Consider the following 14534-nt stretch of genomic DNA (forward strand, 5'->3'; position numbering starts at 1 on the left):
TTTCAGAGGGACAGTCAAGATGCCTGAGACCTTGCAGCTTCCCTAGGGGCTTGGCCTCCACCTCCAGGATGTGTACCCTGGTACCCTGTCTCCTGCAGTCCTGGTGCCAGGATGCCTGCTCGCCCACGGACAGCTGGGCTCTGCGCCCAAAGAAACCTGTTCTCACTCTGGCTGCAACGAGTCCAGCAGCCTATTGCTTGCTCATTCTCTGGGAAAGACTACACTTAAGAGACCAGCAAAGCAGCCCTGAGCACGCTCCAGTCACGTGCAGAAAGGATTTGGATTACAACTCTCCAGCTGCACAGACAACCCAAGCATCCTGGCCTTGTGCAGATGCAGTGGATTTGGCCTATTGATCTATTTTTTCCCCTCCAAAGGGCTCTCATATGAGACCATTGTTCAGAAGTTAATTCATGCTGCACTAGTGATTGTATTATTATTGCTCCCATGCTGCTATGGATATAGATGACATTTTACAGGAAATCGTGAAGACTATTGTTTTGAGCAAGGCTGTAATTTAAAGTTATCCTGACAACATGACCCATGCTCGTATCCTCACCTCTGTAGTGCTGCAGCGGTACAGTACTAGTCCAGCTGATCTGACCTAAGTTTTCTACATGTCCATTTTTTTTTTTTAATTGATAGGTTTAACATTTTACACCGGGTTTGCCAACCTAAAATCTGAACTAGAGAGCACTTAAACTTGAGGCAAAATTTTCCTTATATGAATAAGAGATGCAGGAATCCAGTTTATATACTCAATGTAGAAATGCTGTCTCTCTTTACCTGCCTGGGAGGTATGGAGATGTATCTGCAGTTCATGGTTTTATTTTATAGAAGGTTTATTTCATTCCCTCCCCTCAGACTTAATGAAAATGAAGAAATCAGTAATCATATTCTATTAGTCTAAATGGCATCACCGCACTATTTGTAACAGGAGACAAGATAACTTTAAAACGTGGCAGAGTAAATTGCTTCTTGCATACATACTCTTTCTCTTATGTCTGTCCTAGTGTGAAAATATCCCCCTTGAACACTTTCCTGTATTGGACATACTGATTACACTGTTCATTTAGCAAGCAGTAAATGAATGGAAGTGCTATTAAAATACACCAAATCATTTGGATCAGAGTACATCCACTTCCTTGAAAAATTAAGGAGGCTAGGAAGAGCATGTAGGAATAACAGCAAACATGTAAAGTTAGGAGGTGCAGTTCAGTCTGGGAGCCAAAAGTGGAGGCAGTGCTCCTGTGTCTGGTTCTATCTGGGCTGACAGCAGCTGCAGGGCAGGATGAGCCAGGGCTTCTGCTCTCTAGGGCCAAGGGTGTTACTGGGAGCAAAAGGAACCGGGTGGAAGGGATAGGATTACTGTGTGCTGTCTCTCCCTACTAGAATGAGGGTCATCCACGTTCCACTGATTTATTTGTGGGAGAGGAGTTAGAGGAATTAATTTACTAATCCTACACCCAACCTCTCTCTTCCCTGGCTGCAATCTTCCAATAATTTCCCAATATAGACTCTATCTCCCTGTCTGCAGCTGTTTGTTATTTGGTATTTTTAATTACAAAATGCTATTTCCTAAGACTCAGAGACTTTTGTTTCTTCATCAAATCCACTTCCACCTAAACTACATAAAGGATTTGTACCTAATACATAAAAATCTTGTCTATACTATATCTATCTATTACCTGAACAAATTAGGCAGCTGCTCTAACAGTAAGCCAGTGTTCAAGAAAATTAGGAGAATTGGAAGGCTGATTCTTCAATTACTCATAAATCATGAAAAGGATACTTTTGAGTAGCCCTGAAATAGTTTGCAGGAATAGTTTTTAGGTGGCTAAGGATGGCTAGCCACACTCCTGCAGTTGTTCAGTGGAGACAATGTGAGGGCAGTGGCTCTACGTGACATTGCTTCAACTTTCTGATTGTATGACTGCAACTTAATGAGCTGCTTAGGAGCTACCCAATGAAAGGTTTAAGTCACTAAAAAAAGACTTATGTATTATTAAGATGCCTGTACTCAACATCACAAATCCATACCTTCCTGTTTGATTTCACAACGCTCTAAACACTGCCAGCTCTGCACCTGCACGTGCCCAGGACCATCCCTGATACTCTTGTAATGTCTGGGTGTGATTGCAACCCAAAAATGCATCACTTGTTTGCCTTAAGGGCCTGCCGTAGTAGGCTTGGCACACAACCACAGGATGGATCCACCACAGGAGGCAGCAGCGTTTATAGAACAGCTTTGACTATGAATACCCTCCACCTCTGTGGCTGAAAGTATAGGCAAAATCTATGGGGCTGGAGGAATGGTGTGTAAATACCATTTCATAACGTGTAGGGTACTCACACAGAAAGGAGGGAATCAGTAAAATCTGGAGATTTCCATCTCCTAGTCATCAAAGCAAGTTCAGGATCCCTTTATCCTGGCCAGAGGAATAGGAGTGGGATCTCTAAGAGATGTTTGTGCACCATGTCTCTTGGTGCTGGGTTGCTCCCTGCAAAAGGTGCTGGATGAGAATGTTCTTATTCTGACTCCTTTGCCCCAAGATTTGGTATCACAAGCCCCGGTGAGTCAAATAGTCAAATAACCATTTTGTGACCCCAAAACTGAAGGTCTCACCCATCTCTCACACCAGCTTTCATGCTTTGGCTTTGTATTTGAATCACCTCAGTTCAATGACCTGAAAAAAACAAACAACAGCAAAACCTACATAGCTTTACGCCACAGTAGTGAGTCAAAGGGAGGGTCCAGTCAGGGCCAGAGCAGGTATAAGCAGGATGTATGAGTGGGAAAGGAGAGAGACAAAGAGCCTCTCTTTGTCCTTAGATGAACATTTTGATGGCTGCATCCACAGGCTCCATATGTGCTCTCCAGGGAGCACTACGACCAGCTCTGGGCTTGAGTCCTGCTTGCACTTAATGACCACCTCTGCTGGTGAAAATATTAGCAAAAATCTGAGAAATTAAGATTCATTAGAAAACGATTAATTAGTATAAGCACAGATGCCTGTCCAAATTGCCACACATAACTTAAATGGTGGCTGCTGGGGATATGTTCGTAGTAGGTACATGCTCTCTTAGCTTTGAATAAATATTTTCTCCCAGAGAACAAACATTTATGATTTAATCTAATTTAGCCTTAGAGAAACCACAAATGTCTAGGATAATATTAACATATGTCACAGAAAATCAATTGTTGTTGGTCAACAAATAATTAATCTGATTTAAGGAGTTCTTAGGTGACACAGGTCAAACACACATACTTCTGCACTGCTGAACTGAAGGTAAAAAACTGAGACCAAAACACAGCTCTGAATAGGACAGGTTGCTGCATTCTTGGCATTAGCTCAGGTGATGTATATAGGCAGCAGAGACCAAACCTACCAAGACCCTTCTGCCCACCCTCCCCTGTAGAAGGCAGGGCCTTCTGCTTCTAAGCAGATCACAATTTGACCCAGAAATACATAAAAACAGTACATCATTCATCTAACTGAGAGAAACTAATAGGCAGATGTATTCCTCAAGCTGCTTTATTCTGCTTATGCAGAATGTTACATTGATTGAAGACATAAGCAGGAAGTGCCTGGGAAATTACAATTGAAAGGTGAAGTGGATTTGCTATAGGTATAAATCTTACATTATAGCAAAAAGACATACAGGCCTATTTGAGATAGAAAACCTTGCCTTTATATGTATATTATTGAAGAGAAAGGAAAAAAGAAGAGAAAGAGGAAACGAATAGGGGAAAGCTAAAAAAAGGAAAAGGAAAAGAGAAAGGAAAAGGAGATAACAAAAGTCTTTTGAGAGTTAATTCTTCAACCATTTTCCTCTTTTTTTGAGCTGGCACTCCATGACAACTTTTCCATGATATGCCATCTCTGATGTATTGCTGTAAAAGCATACAGGACTTTTCCATCGAGTGGAAAATTGGTGAGGTTGTCTTGTTTACAACTGCAAAGGTAACAACTCTGATAAAGTAGTGGACATAATTATGCCACTTTCAGCCTAATTGTGGAAAAAAAATAACTTTACGTTCCTTTAGCCTGGCCGTTGCACCTGAATGTGTTATCCTTAAAACCAACACTGATGTTGCTTGTTAAGAGCATCCCTGCTCAGAGAGGGCTGCGCACACTTGGTGACTTCCTGACTTCAACAAATCATAGTAAAAGGGTTGTCCCTGCAAGTGTAGTTTAAAGATTTTCTCAGTAATCAGTGCCCTCAATAGGCTGAGCTTTGGAAGAAAAGTGTGAGATTGACTTTATTTGTGTCCCACAGGTTAGAGGCAACAACCAAAGCTCTGGGCTAGAAGGGGTCTGGGTGGTTGTACCATCTCAGCAGACTTCCTCTGCAGTCCTTTCAGTTTCCTCTGTGGGCTGCTGCTTCTTCCCACCAACACTTGAAAAATCAAGTCAGGTTTAAGACTGAAAAATAAATGAGTAGATGCTGCACTTTTGTAGTGATCATGCCATCCCCATTATAAAGATTCATAGGCAAAGCAGTTTAGTACAAGCCCAGTTAAGAAAAATACTCTATATGGAGTTGAAAGTAGACCCAGGGTATTTATGAGCACTTAAAAAAACACAAGATGACTAATCTTTCAGTGTTTTCCCTTTGAGGTTCTCAAAGTGCTTTACGGACATTCATCAAGCCTGTGCTATAACACCTGTGAGGTGTTATAGCATTGCTACTTTCTGAAGGCTAATGCAATTTTTGGACAGCTACGTGGAGATATGTGGAAGTTTCAGAGATACTAAACACCCAGAGCTACCAGCCTAACTTGTAACCCCAAAAAAGGACTATTAAAAGTGCAGTGGCAGGCTTACTTTTATTTCCCTCCTACTAAAATAGAGCTAAGGAGTAAACATTTTCAAGTGTGCCTCTACAGCTCTGAGAGTAAGAAACTTTATTTGCTTTTTTTTTTTTTTTTTTTTTTTTTTTGCCTAAAGGAAGCTGAGACGACCTAAGCAAAGATGCAATTCAGTCAGTTTGGTCTGTAAGTAAAACAAAGCACACACCACATTGGATGACTCACAGTGAAATTGCAAGAGCAGATAAAATCAGCGGGAGCCAGGAGCTTTTCTGTGAATGATTTCAAAGTTACTGACACCAAAGCATAAGGCAGCGCAGTGTTAGGCACCTGTTAGGGGAAGATGCCATTAAAGCACACCTCATTGTGATACAATATGTTGAATGGGCAAAGAACAGTGTGGGGACAGGCACAAAGAAAGTTTTGCCACCTCTTTAGACAAACGAGAACAACAACATGTCAACATAAAGGCACATTTCATTCTCTCTGTCTTGGATACTTCCCAGGAATTCCCCTTCCAGGGGTATTGTGGTGGAGAGGGCCCAATGACTAGGAGGTTTGGGACAGGAATTGGGAGAATGCAACCACGCCCCGTTATCATTTTTCCACCCGCCCTCCCACAGCAAAGAGCTTTTCTTGCTCCCTGTACTTTCACAGGAGCTCTGAAGCAGCTGGCAAAGGGAGGCAAGCCAGCTACAGCTCTGCTGGCACAGGGCTTTGAGAGGGGCTGCAAAAGCAGTGAACCTTCTTGACCCTCTGTAGGTTTCCTGTGGTCTGCTGGGAAACTCCTATGGTAAATGAAACTGTTCTGTGGGGTGAGGGCAGAGGAAACGTTTTTTTCCTGATTGATCTAAAAAGGACCATCATGACCTACCGGTATCAACACAAAGTAAACGAGCTGCAATTAAGTTTGCCTAAACAATTTACCCTGTCAGCTAGGGACCTCACCCACCAAGTTTTAAATCCCAGGAAAGCAGCACAATACCGTAGTGATTGAGCTCTGAAGGAAGTCAAGGTATAAGTAATTTGAAACCTAGAATAGACTTGATTGTTACGTTGGGTCAAATAACTCATTACATTGGACCACTGCATTTTCACAATGCAGCTGAGCAGCACGTGGCTGCCTGCTCACCATGCCTCCTGCCTGGCATGTGTTCACAGCTATGGCAAGCAATCCCCACTCAAAAGAGGTTTGGCATTGAAAGAGCTATGATATTTTAAACTGGGAATTTGGGGAACTGTGCAGACCCTTGGTCTGGAATAGACTATTTCTTGCTGAGAGTAGAAATTGCTCCTATATTTGGCAGATGGCACTGACTCAGATGCTCATCCAGAGTACTTTGCTTCATATGCCCATTAATGTTCGCAGACTACAGATAAATATGCAGTGACTTAGGTTAGTTCGACAAAGGTGTTTGGCTAATGAGTGTCAAAACTATAAACACAATTGATCCACCCAACATCTGTTGAAGAAAAAACAGCATCTGATATGTTTCATGTGAGTTCTGCTCTTTTCAGCTAAATCAGAACTAACTTTGCTTTTGTGAGTCATAATGCTAAAATATACCACCTGTATATGATGCCCTCTGTACTTTACACCTAGTGTATATATAAAAACATATAAAAAATAGGAATACTCAACTACCAAAGCTTTACTGACTAAGCTAAAGCCATACAGCACTTGGATGACAGTGACAGATAGAAAACAAAGGCTGGGAACACTGATTTCTGAATTATTTTCCTGTCTCTAGACAATACTTGTATGTACTAGAGATCAGCTAAAAGAATGGTAGTGAAGCATATCTGAGGTTACATATGCTCTGCCATTTGCTACTGCCATGTTGCTGTCTTTGCAATAGCTGCTTAAAAAGGAACTGCTTTAAAGCTAAAATGCCCCACTCAAATACAAGAAATACCTAACTGTATTTTGAAACCTGATTGTTTTTTCCTAGATTCTTTGTCACTACTAAAAAATAAGTTTGTTCCTTAAAATACTTAATTGTAATACAGTCAATATTTAAAATAAATTTTGCTTTACCTTCTTTTAGTTAACAAACTATATTTATAATTTGTTATAGTCAAAATTTTCTTCATCTCTGATTTAAGAATTCAGTGTTTCCAGATTCTTTTATGTAATATTTGTATTTGACCAGTAACTTTTAAATTGCTGTCTGGTATTCAGTTTTTCTGTTATGTATAATTGTTCAGCAATTTCAATTATAAATGATGGAGCCACAGGAAAATTTCTCTTTTAACCATGTTAGTTCTTCACACTATTTTTCTCTCAGCTAATTCTAATTTTAATTAGTTTGAGCAGCAATTGATTGGACTGATGTACTATTCAATTAATTCCACAATGGTGGCTGAGGTTATTTGCTGAGTGACAGCAAAATACCAGAGTACACTGTATTTTACAATAATTACGCACTGGTTCTACTGGAAATGGTGGTCCATCTTCTTGTATATCCAAATGCTGATTTATTGTAGATCATGCAGATGCAGGAAAATTATCTAGTGACCACACTATTGTTATGGTCTTTTTTTGTCTTTTAATTCTGGATTGAAAGGTAAAACACAGGCTACACTTTTGTATTTTTTGAACCAGAAAAAAAAGCAGACTTGGCTATGACCTATTTAGATTGTAGATGATGTTTGATCTGCATGGATTGTACATCTGTCTAGACTGTAGCCTAAAACCTTGTGTACTGATCGGTAAGAGTCTGCATTACCCATTCAAATAGGAAATGTTGCATGAAGGTAAAATTCATGCCAGCAGATAATAGCAGAAAATTACTTACACTCTCTGACCTAATTCAGAATTGTCTACCTCAAACATTCAAAAATTCAATCAGGACACCAATCATGAAACTAATGTAAAATACTGATTCAAAAGCACATTGATTTTTCTTTTATCTACAGGTTTTTAAGTTCATAGGGATCAGGCTTCCAGACTTTCCCTGGCAGTCATGAAGGGTGAAAACACTGTTTTGAAGGTTGCGCTTTTCACATAATCTTATGCTTCTTGGAATCAGTGCTCTGAGAAATACAAAATATTTTGTGTAACAATTACAATAATTGGCAATACAGTTTTCAAAGGCAGAGCCTATGAATAGTCATCAGTCATTAGAAAAGAATTAGGAAAGCTAACAGGGAGCATTTGTTTTTTTCTCTGCAGTAAACTACAGTATTGTTAGGTTGTGAAACTCTCACACCAGCTAAACTTCTAAAGAGTGAAGTCAACTCTTACGTATGGTAATTAAGGCTATAGACATATAGTACAGAGCCAAGTAGGAACTTAAATCCAGGTCAGCGTGATCTTACAGGATTGTTGTGTTGCCTTCACTCACAACCAGCAGTTGTTTTTCCAACGTCTTGGCCTAAATCAGTGCCACCATCCCTCTGCTCCACTTGCCTGGCTCATGGGTTGAGAGGATCCACTAAGGCATCTATGGATCTGCAGCTACTCATTTTGCCCATATTTCCAGACTGTGACTGCCGTGTCAGTCCCAGGCTGGGATAGGTCAGAGAAGATGTCCTGCCCATGCACACAAATGATACAAGGTTGTGTCTGGTGGGTCCCCAAGGAAGCTGCCATGGAGCTTGGCCAGTCTGAGGGCCACAGGATGAGTTTTCCTCCATCAATAAACAACTACATATACTTCAAGAATGTTCCTCCCAAGCAAAGAAAGCCCCTGGACTTACACAAACCATAAATTGGTGATGCAGCCTATGGGATCTCCAAGTTAGAGATAACCGCCTCTGTTTCTCTTCTGTTGCCTCTCCCTGCGTGTTTTTTTCCCCCTGAGAGGGGAGTATCAGCTGGCAGTCCTGAGCAAAGTCCAGTGCAGGCAATTACATTTTGCTGACGTAACCTACCACAGCAGTGGGATGCTATGTATCCTGCACCACTGGCTCTGAACGGTTGCACGGCCCTGCCGCGTGACAGGGAGTTGTCCTCCTCTCTTGAAATGGCTGCACCTCATGGCTGAGAGATGCAATGCCTGTGTCTCTGCAGTGTGCAGCACAGCCAGCTCTGGACAGAATTTGGTATTTAAGTGCAAAATGGAGATTACACAGCAGAGCCAAAACATTTAACAGCAGTATTTTGAATTTCAAAACTGTATGGAAGATCAGTTTTAACCTTTGAATAGAGTTCAAAAGATGTCCCTCAGCACACTTCCATTTTTAAATAAACAGGAGAATCAAGGGCCCTGACATTTCCAAAGCCCAAAACACCAGTTTGTTTTCCTTACATAAATACTTTGAATCTCAGAAACTGTCTACAAAAGATAATGATAGAATTTGTCCTAGTAAAATGTGATCTGCTGATAGATTTAGCTTGCAGTTTTACAGCACCTTTGGGGAGCTTTGGCCCATTGAATAGAAGAATTTGGATGTATTTTGAGCTCTAAGGACATGTTCTTCCCCTCAACATTTTTCATAAATGTCACTGAAGATGCAGCAGCCATGCAGTAAGTGAGAAAAGCAGCTGCCTTACCGTCAGGCTGAATTAGAATCATAGTGCAAATATACTTAAGTGACTCAGCAGTAACTAAGTGAGTATTTGGGATCTATTCTCCCTGGTAGTGGTCATGTAATTCCCCTTCATCTACATGGGAATTCAGCATATGTTTTAAGCAGAAACTAGATGCGTAGTGATGTAAATCCTTTGAGAAGGAGATTTTTTTTTTTTTTTGAGAGAAAAGACACAGACACTGCTTTCAACATTTTAAAATTAACTGAGTTGTAAGATGGGAAGTTTTCTGGAAGGTATTATTAAAATGCACATTTTTTTCAGATTAGAGAGAATTAAAAATCACCTTTTTTTCCCCACGATACCCAAGGTTTCTTTACCTTTCCATTTGTTATGGCACAGTATTAACAATCCCGTGCATATAAAGGGAATTTATTAGAAAATTGATACCTTTAAAAGGCAGTTTTGAAATGCAGGAGTAGTGATTTTTAAAACAGCTTAATCACAGAATCACAAAATAAATTATGTTGGAAAAGACCTCTCAGATCATCGAGTCAAACCTATATTAATTTAGATTTAGGTGTATTTCCTCCCCAATGGGCTAACACAGATTGACCATATACCTTTACTGTCTACCTCTGAACTGGACAATGCTGTTTTCCAGATTTTCAAACAACTTACCAGTCCTTCTGTCTCACAACCCTAGTAAAATGTCTCCCAGTGGCCTATGGGAGCAGGTAGAGCTTATACTCTAGATAGAGCAGTTTAAGATAAAACCTGGAACATTTGGAGAAAAGATCAGGTATTTGTGCAGAGGGTGGAAGGAGCTGCATTCGGGAGGCGGTAGTCATCTCCTTGCCACAACACATGCAAACACATTAGTGTGGTTCGGGTCTGTAAGGCTGGGATCTCTGGTAGAGATTATGGTCGTGTGTCCATCCTGTGGAAGACACTGCTCTGGTGGCAAAACACAAGCAGCATCACACAGGGGGTCAGAAAACTAATAGTCATATAAAAAGAAAGGCAAACAAAAGCAAAAAAAAGCATGGTAAACAAAAATAAAGAAATTTAGGCCAAAAGATATGATTTTTTTAGCCTCTTGTGCAAGATATGAACATCAAGATGAATTGACTGCCATTATGTAATTGCAAAATAGGTCTGTCGCACAACTTCTGGGTTTGGTATTTGCAAGTAACCCTGTTTGAAACAGCAGTATGAGGTAGGCTGTTTCTCTGCCAAAGACACAGATGCATATTTTTATTGCTTAACCATTTTTTCTTTTATTTTTTTGCTATACAGTTATGGCCTTAGGCTGGGAAAAATATTCCTGTTCTTCTCTCCTGTGTATATATTTTCTAAGGACTGTACCGCTCTTATGCATATGCAAAAGTGCATGCTTTGCATATTTACTTTCTTTATATAAAACAGTGTGCCCGCCACATCATGTAATGCTTTCACTTCTGTACAGATTCCCCCCAATTTATCATCTTCTCATATTTAGAATGTAATTCTCACTCAAATCAGAAGCAGCCAGCTCTTCTTAATAACAGTTATTCCAGAGATAACAGCTAATTATGACACTTCAAAATTCGTACATTAATATTTCAGTAGGCTCAATGTTTTGAAATACTACTCAGGGTAACATCTTGGTCACTTTTGCTGGGAAGGATCTGTTCAGCAGATAGGCAGTTAAAATATCTTTCAATGTACAAACTCTTGAAAACCCTTTCTGTGGTGTCTTCTGCTTGTCATAAACCACAGTTTGTAAAAAATCAGTTTTAATGGATCGCTTCGTAATATTATATTTATATATAACATATATATATATAGAACAAAATATTTAACAACAATAGGCTTCAGAGTCCTTAAATTAGTCCTTTGCCTGAAGACAATGTATTAATCCAAATCCCTTCCTAAAACATTCTTCTTCTGTAAATCTTATTAGCATTAATCTGCTGAAGTTAGGTGTGCTTTATCATTTCTTTTCAGCTACCTGGAAAGCTTTGAGATCTATTGCTCACTCAGTGACTTATATTTCCAAACACTTTCGGAGGTCTGACTTAGCCTGGGAACCTTGCAGGGTTCATGTCACCTTTCCTTGGACATCCTCAACTCAACAGCGCTGTATGGAAAACAACAAAGTGGAGGGTTTACTGTAGGATGGTGTTAGCAAGAGTGTGGTAAGAAGGGACAAAACTGAGACTGAAACCTAACTGTGTATCATAAATGCAAAGGAGAGTGGGATAATTCACCTCACCTTTATCGCTCCCACGGTGCATTATGTTCCAAAAACAACAGAGACTTTTATCTGAAAGTCCTTGGATGACCGATCCCATTTAAATTCAGCCTAAGCCTCTGCAGGCTGGAGTGAGGCCTGACCATGCTGTGAGGCAGAGCCAGCAGGGACCCCAAATATTTTCCAGCTCTAAAAATGCATGGCCAGATTATTGTTTCAAAAGGAAGATTAACACCTCTCAGAATCGAAGTCAAATGCACGCACAAAATAGACAATAAAGGGCTTTCTCTTCCTCCCTGAGGTGCATTCAAGTCTTTTTTTGGAAGAAAGAAGTGGTTGCATTTCCCTTTCAGGTTTATCTCACAGACATGCGGAAGATGCTTGGGGCTTCCCAAACCATCATTTAAATGCTACGAGAATCAGTAAAAGTTAACACAGGGAAGAGGGAGTTATTTGAGGATTTCTAAGCTATTTTAAGCAGGAGCATGGAAAGATTGCCAAGCACACATTTTTTAATCATCGTATTTAGAGAGTATAAAATCTTCGTCCCAAGGTCTCTCTGATAGATTTGGCTTGGTCAGAAGAAATAAAACAGTGGGGCTGCTGACTTTAATTTGGATTTGGAAAAGGTGGTGTTGCCTAGCCTTGGCTCCCAAGCCAGGAAATGTTTCCTGAGGAGAGGCTGAAGTAGTATGGGTAATGTGCCAGCCTACTCTCCTGGGAAGCTGCCATGCTGTGAAGGGTTAATGGTTTTACAACATTTCTGAGCGGCTTCCCTGCCACCACCCCAGAGCACTGGTTTATAACCTGAACTCTCTGGGTTACTCCAGAGGGATGATCCTTTCCTTTTCCCACAGCCCAGGGACACTCCTGGAGGGGGTGGTGTGTCCCAGAGAAGGCACCGGGGCTGGCAGGCCCAGGGCCAATGGCCTGGCTGGCACGGTGGCCATTCCACTGGAGACTGAGGCCACCGTGGGATCTCCTGCCCACCCTGTTTAACCACTCATGGAGGCATGCAGGGGGCTGCCTGGAGCCATAAGGCCAGGTATGAGGCTCTGTTTTGGAAGAACAGGGATGCTTACCCGAGGGAACAAACTCAAGTTGTGCCAGTGGAGGTTTAGGTTGGATATTAGAGACAGGTTCTTCACCCAGAGGGTGACTGGGCATAGTAACAGGCTTCCCAGGTAAGTGGTCACAGCACCAAGCCTCATAGAGTTCAAGCAACATTTGGACAATGCTCTCAAGAACATGGTGTGTACTCTTTGAGACGGTCCTGTGCTGGGCCGAGTTGGACTCGATGATCCTTGTGGATCCCTTCCAACACAAGATATCCTGTGATTCTATCGCTTGGGGTGGTTGCCGTCCCCGCCGCCCTTTCCCGAGGGCATCGCACCTGGGCAGGTACATATCGAGTCCCCGGATCACCAACCACTGCCCGACCCCGTTGATACGCGGGGTGCTGAGGCTGAAACTTCGCCCCGGGGAGGGAGGGGAGAGAGAGGGCCGGGAACAGCGGGGGCTGCGGGCGCCCCGCGGCCAAGGGGCGGTGGAGGCGTCCCGATACCGCGGCTGGAAATTGCCCAGCAGCAGCAGCTCCACGCCCCGGTCCGTGGCAGCTCCGGGACCATCCTCGGCGCGGCCCCGGCCCGCACCAGGGCGCTGCCCCGGCCCAGCCAGGGGGGCGCGCACCTCCCCATCCCCGGTTCTTCGAGCGCTCGCCAGTACTTTCCGCGGACGCTTCCGCTCCCAGCGGGGCAGGGTCCCCGGGAGTGCTGAGTCTCACGGGGCTGGAGGGGGACCAGGGAGGCAGACAGGAGGTGTCAGGGCGCTCCTGCCGGGCAGGGCCCCCTTTGCCCCGCCCCGCGGTCCCGGAGTGGTCCTGCCGCAGAGGGGAAGGAGCCGCCCGGGCTGTCCCTGCCCGTCCTTCCCGCGGTGGGGAGGGGGAGCAGCGGCCCTCCCGCCGCGCGAGGGGGAGCCCGGGGAGCTCCTCCCGCGCGATCCCGGCAGCGGCAGCGGCAGGAAGGGCAGGGCGGGGGCGGGGGCTGTGCCTGTGCCGGGGGCGGGCGGTTCGCGGGGGAGGGGCCGCAGCCGCCGCCGCCGCCGGGCGCAGCAGGCAGAGGGAAGGCAGGGAGCGGAGCTGCCGCCGCCGTTGCTGCCCCCGCCGAGGGCCAGGGCCTTGGACGCGTCCGGCGAAGAGCGCAGGAGGAGGAGGAGGAACGGGAAGAGGGGGAGCCAGCCGGCCCCTCTCGGAGGACGCGGCCCGCATCCGCCCGGGGAAGGGCAGAGGGAAGCGGAGGGGGGAGCGAGCGGGCGCCACCGAGGAGACAAAGAAGCGGAGCCCGCCTGGGCTGGGAGCCTCCCCGCCACCGCCCGCCCCACTCCGCTCCCCGCCGGCCGGCAGGAGGTGAGAGCGGCCGCGGGCGGGACGGGGATGGGGCCGGGGTGGGGGCCGGGGCCCGCCGCAAACTTGTGGCGGCCGCGGGGGGCGACGCGGGGCAGGGACGCCCCGAGGGGGGGGAGGGCGGGTGTCACCTGGGCGGCCGAGGCTCCGCGGCCGCCTCGCGGAGGAGGGGGCCGGTACCTGCCGGAGGCGCCACGGGGGACCCGGAGCGGGAGGAGGTGTTTGTGTGCCACGTCCAGCTGCGGGGGGGGCCCGGGGGCGGCTCCTCCTCATCCTCCCGAGTTGCTGCTCGTGTGTGTGTGTGTGACAGCCGCTGCTTTGTGCCTCCCTCTGCTCGGCCGGGGGGCAGCGCCGGGCCGGGATACCCCCCCACCTCCACCCCCTGCGGGACTCCGGAGAATGGAGGCGGCGTATCCGGCAGCCGCGGGGGCAGTGGCGGAGGAAGGCGGGCAGCGCCTCCCGGCCGGAGCGCGGCGCAACCGGAAAGTTTCCTGGGAGGGAGCGGGAGCGCCGCCGCCCCGCACCGGGACCGGCGGGCGGGCGCCCTGCGCTGCGGCGGGGACGCGGACCCTCGTCCCGCTCTGCTTCTGTTTTCTTTCCGTACCCGACC

General features: G+C 45.1%; 1 protein-coding gene across 2 annotated transcripts in view; it reads left to right on the forward strand.

The window, feature by feature from the left end:
- Positions 1 to 13638: 13638 nt before the first annotated feature.
- NCK2 (NCK adaptor protein 2) overlaps positions 13639 to 14534 on the forward strand; it is an 83528-nt gene continuing 82632 nt past the window's right edge. For both annotated transcript variants that reach the window (XM_050333843.1, XM_050333842.1), the window contains exon 1: positions 13639 to 13927. The gene's annotated coding sequence lies outside the window, so the exon portion shown is untranslated. The remainder of the gene's footprint in view (positions 13928 to 14534) is intronic.

Source organism: Myiozetetes cayanensis, unplaced genomic scaffold (genome assembly GCF_022539395.1).
Source record: "Myiozetetes cayanensis isolate MyiCay16 unplaced genomic scaffold, myiCay2020 scf5-8, whole genome shotgun sequence".
Classification (NCBI taxonomy): Eukaryota; Metazoa; Chordata; class Aves; order Passeriformes; family Tyrannidae; genus Myiozetetes; species Myiozetetes cayanensis.